Genomic DNA, 5,207 nt, shown 5'->3' with positions numbered 1-5,207 from the left:
TAAGGCCTCATTCACGTGGCGCATACTACATCATACAATCCATGTTTACCACAATAGGGATGCACAGATGTTCCGTGCATCCCTGTGCAGACAGTTCCATTGATGTCCATTGCATGGACACAGCTGATACTCCCAATTTGACATCCACGCAAATACGTGGCCCTGAATGCACACTTTCTGCGTTCGGGGCTGTGCAACTGCGCCAATATCAAATTGGGAGCAAGGGCTGTGTCTGTGCAATTGACATCAATGGAACTGTCTGTACAGGGATGCACGGAACATCTGTGCATTCCCATGCGGGTAAGCAAGGCCCTTGCACTGGGGTATGGTGTAATACACCTCATGTGAAGTTAGGTTGCCATTCAAATATCTCTAGGGGACACCATTAGCAAAATGCATTCACCTGAGTTCTCAGCTTCACCCACCTGCCAGGGAGAGCAAGGATGAGATGAAATGACATTCTTCACTTTGATTTTATTAGACATCATAAAGAAGCAGTAGAAGAACTGAGACTCCACAATGCTGGAGATGGAGCTCAGCATGGAGATCTTTTTTTAGGTATTCTTCACAGATAAGAAACTGGTGGGGGATTCAGTCTTCCAGCATCCACCCAAAATGGAAATATCACTTTGGGTGGACAAGCCTTCTGACCTTGCCCAGACTAGGTAGGGTAAAAGACATGGAGCCATACAGTATCCACTCTGATGTGTCCACATGATGTCTGCTGTTATGCGTTTCGTACTTTGTCTTGCAGATAGTTTCACCTAAAGCCAAAGACATTCTAGAAAACATTTCAGATGTGGTTCTCCCAACAGTGGCCACTTCCATGTAAAGATCATTTTATGACTTTTTCTGCTTTTGTTTGTTCTGCTTCCGGCAGCAGAAGGTCCTCAGCACCACTCGAACGATTTTTATGGTTATACAGAAAGACACAAATACCGTGACAAGCAGAAAGCCAATGACATCAAGTAAATAATACTGGTACCAGGCCAGGTCATTGGCTGCAGGCTGCAGGTGATGTGCTCCTTTATGGCGCATGACATACTCTGTCCAGAACACAGCCAGGTCTCTTGGGGGCACAGGGGTGTCTCGGTGTAACTCAGAAAGGTGCTTCATGGCCCGGCTGTAGGACGGGTCATCAATAACTGTGCGCACTGCATCGAATATATCTTTGGCAGTTATATTTTGCGTATTCTCTAGAAGAATTGCAGCCCCTCTCATCTTTAGACGCAGCAGGTTTTCATACTGGTCACCGAATAGTGGAAATCCGACTATGGGGACACCATGGTACAAGGCCTCATAGACACCATTCTCGCCTCCATGTGCCAGGAAGACCTTGCAGTTGGGGTGACTGAGGAGGTCATTCTGTGGAAGCCAGTCAACAGTCATAGTGTTATTTCCCAAGGTTTCTAGAGGTTCTCCGGAGTAACGCCAAATGACTCGTTCCTTCAGTTGGGCCAGGCCCGCTGCAAATTCCTGGGCGATGTGAAGAGGAAGCTTTTTAACAATGGTACCCAAGGAAAAGACTACCACTCCTTGCTCTGAGCTGTCCATGAATTGTTGAATATCTTCAGGAAGAGGTTTAGGTGGTCTGCACTGAAAGCCTCCAATATATATGGCGTTGGGCATTGTTGGCCTTGGGAACTCGAACACAAAGTCCACTTTGATCAAATAGATATCAGCCCTCTTGTACATCTCAAAAACTCCAATGTTGGTGTTGAGATAGCGCTGAGCCAGTTTGTCATAAGCTGGGTATATAAGCAGGTGGCTGGCAGCCAGGTATAGGTAATAAAGGGCCACATTTTTAACTCTTTCATGGAAGGCCATTCTGTCTGTGACTCGAGAGTTTATCACTGGCACATAGGAAAGCGGAGATGGGGCAATAGCAAAGTGTATATCTTCAGTTGGCATCCACCTCCCGAAAAATACTATGGGAAGCTTCAAGTAATGAGCTAACATGACTCCAGCCACATTGTAAGGATCAGCCAGTATCAAGTCAAAGCCAGCATTGGCCAAACGCTCCATGACCTCTTTGTTTTCAAATATTGCCCCGAGGGCAACTGTGGACATCTGAGTAGCGGTCTGAAGGGCTCCAATGAACTCCCAGGCCACGGTAAAAGAGGAAGAATGTTTGGTGAAAGCTTGTTGAAAAATCCAGTTCAAGGCATACTCCTCGAAATCCTTCCGACTAATTTTTTGTGTTTCGGACATGGGAATGTTCTCCACCTTGAAGTGTTCTGATGTCTCATCAATATACAAGCTGTTAGAGGGTCGGGTGACCGTCAGCTCATGTCCTCTCTGGACCAGCTCCATCATAAGGACCTTGATACTAATCCAATGACTTCCTTCGACGGGTATAACCAGAATCTTCCCAGCCTGTGCTGTGGTGAAGAACAGAGCACATGACAATAAGCCAATAACAAATGAGGTTGCTGTGGCTGCCATGTTAGTGGAACTCTATGCCTTCCAGACACAGCAGTCCCTAGGAGATCCTGTCCGTCCTACTACACAACGTGCACGCTGAATGAGAATTTATGGGAAGCCGGCTTCGATGTATAGTGCAAAGTCACCCTGATAGAGCAGTCAGGCTCCTCCCTCCACTTCTATATGAACAGTTTTCCACAGCTCTTTTATTATCCACAGCACAGGAATAGAATAGGCTTTACCAGTGGTGGTGTTTCAGAATATCTGCAGATTCTTATCTTGGAATTGTTTACTCAGCACATTTTTATGCTTCTTTTAAGTCCACTCTGGGTAAAGTCTGCACTTTACCCTTAGGTATATGAGACATTATGACATTCATGAATAGCTTGAAGTTTGTTCTTCCTTTGAGCTCCTGCAAGGCATTTGCTCACCTCGGACTTGTGAAGGTGAAAAAGACACCTCCTTCATTAGCTAAACGCAGAAGTACAGACAACTTTATTTGAAGTTGCAAGTTCAAACGTTTGTGGAATTTACTGTAACACTTTTCTTTTAAAGAGTAATATCCAATCATCAGACGCGAAATGCATAGCTCCCAACTGTCCCTGGTTTTGAGGGACTGTCCCCGATTTGGAACAAAGTTCCTCTGTCCCTCTTTCCTCCTCTATTGTCCCTCATTTTGATCTGATCTATAGAGTTGTATATAAAATGCACTTTTTATCTTTCAAAAAGGGTTTCCCGGTGCTAAACCTTTTATCAATTTCTAAATTGCTGCATTTGTAAAATGCAAAAGCCAATATAAAAGGAATAGTAGTGGTAAAAATAAATAAAGCACTTTTCATTTTTATATTTTATTCTCCTTCAGGGGGCGTGGCAGGGGTGTGTCCTATGCATACATACTTTTGCTAATAAGTGTCCCTCATTCCCATCTCAAAAAGTTAGGAGGTATGCAAAATGTTCTTTAGTCCGGCGGTTCCCAACCTCCCCGACACCAGGGACCTGCTTCGCGGAAGACAACCCCTCCGTAGACCAGGGTGGGGGGGAGGGGGTTGCTCTGGTGCCTGTCACCACACCTGTCACCCACATATTAATTTTTTCATCTTTTTTTCTATCTCTTTGGCTGACCACGAGTTCAATGTATTATTATTATTAGAAAATTATTATTATTATTACTATTACTATTAAAAAATTAAAATCTTTATTTGTACCTGTTTGGCTGATCACATGAGCTCTATTTAATACTATTAATAATATTGCATTGAACTCATGTAATCAGCCAAACAGATACAAATAAAGACTTAAGAAAATATACATTATTTTCCCATAATAATATATTTTCCTAATAATGACAAATAATCTTAATAATAATAAATTGAGCTCATGTGGTCAGTCAAACTGATACAAATAAAGATAAAAAAAAAATAATAATATTTTTTTCATAATAAAAATAATAATAGATTGAACTTAAGTGGTCAGCCAAACAGATACAATTAAAGATTTAAAAATATATATTTTTTTCATATTAAAATATATTTTTCTATTAATAATAACAATAAATTGAGCTCATGTGGTCAGCTAAAATGGTACAAATAAAGATAAAAAAATTATATATTTAATAATAATAACATATTTTTTCCATAATAATATAATTTCCTAATAATAATAATAATAAATTGAGCTCATGTGGTTAGTCAAACAGATACAAATAAAGATAAAAAAATAAAAAATAATAATTTTTTTTTTTTCATAATAAGAAGGGGATGAATAATAAGAATAATAGATTGAGCACATGTGGCCAGCCAAACAGATACAATTAAAGATTTAAAAAATATATATTTTTTTCATAATAATATATATTTTCTAATAATAATAATAATGATAATAAATTGAGCTCATGTGGTCAGCTAAGCAGGTACAAATAAAGATTAAAAAAAAAAAAAAAATTATATATATATATATATATATATATATATATATATATATATATATATATATAATTTTTTTTTCATTATAACATTAATAATATTTTTTCTATAACAATCATAACAATAATCTTTTTTTAATAATAACAATAATAATAATAATAATAGATTGAGCTCATATTTTCAGCCAAACGGATGCAAATAAAGATTCTAATATATATTTACATTGGCTTAGTGATGTGACCACAGGGAGGGAAGGAAGTAGTGGTGCTGGGAGAAGTGGAACAGGCGCCCTTTGGTGGTAGGAGGGTGGCAGTGCAGGTGGTATTGGCTTATCATCTTGGCATCATGACCCCTGCCAAACCACCGGGCACTAGACCCCCACAAGAATCCAGATCACCCACATGCGCAGCCCACAGAAGGGCCCCCACCACTGACCCGACAAGAGGTGGAGCCCAGGTGGCAATGCAAGTGGCCACCAATACAGATCATGCCTCGCTCACCAGTTGTACGGCAGGGCCCCCAACAGGCCACGGCTCGGGGGTTGGGGGACCTCTTCATTAGATGATCTCATTAGTCTGAGAATTAGATATCAGTCGGGTTGGGAAACCTTTAAAAGTATATGTGCTTAATGTGACTATTATTGTATGTTTAAACCCAATCAGTAAATTTCATAGAAGCTTTAACCACTTCAGCCCCCGGAAGATTGTCCCCTTTAATGACCAGGCCATTTTTTGCGATACGGCACTGCGTCGCTTTAATTGCCAATTGCGCAGTCGTGAGACCCTGTACCTGAACAAAATTGATGTCCTTTTTTTTCCCCATAAACAGAGCTTTCTTTTGGAGGTAATTGATCACCTCTGC

The 5,207-nt window shown here is 40.4% G+C and overlaps 1 pseudogene; it reads right to left on the bottom strand.

Annotated features, from left to right (window-relative positions):
• Window positions 1-205: 205 nt before the first annotated feature.
• LOC141113604 (UDP-glucuronosyltransferase 2A2 pseudogene) lies at window positions 206-2,707 on the bottom strand (annotated as a pseudogene).
• Window positions 2,708-5,207: the final 2,500 nt, after the last annotated feature.

This window comes from Aquarana catesbeiana, linkage group LG12, assembly GCF_042186555.1.
Source record: "Aquarana catesbeiana isolate 2022-GZ linkage group LG12, ASM4218655v1, whole genome shotgun sequence".
Taxonomy (NCBI): domain Eukaryota; kingdom Metazoa; phylum Chordata; class Amphibia; order Anura; family Ranidae; genus Aquarana; species Aquarana catesbeiana.
The sequence above is the reverse complement of the archived record's forward strand: the minus strand, read 5'-3'. Positions and strand labels throughout refer to the sequence as shown.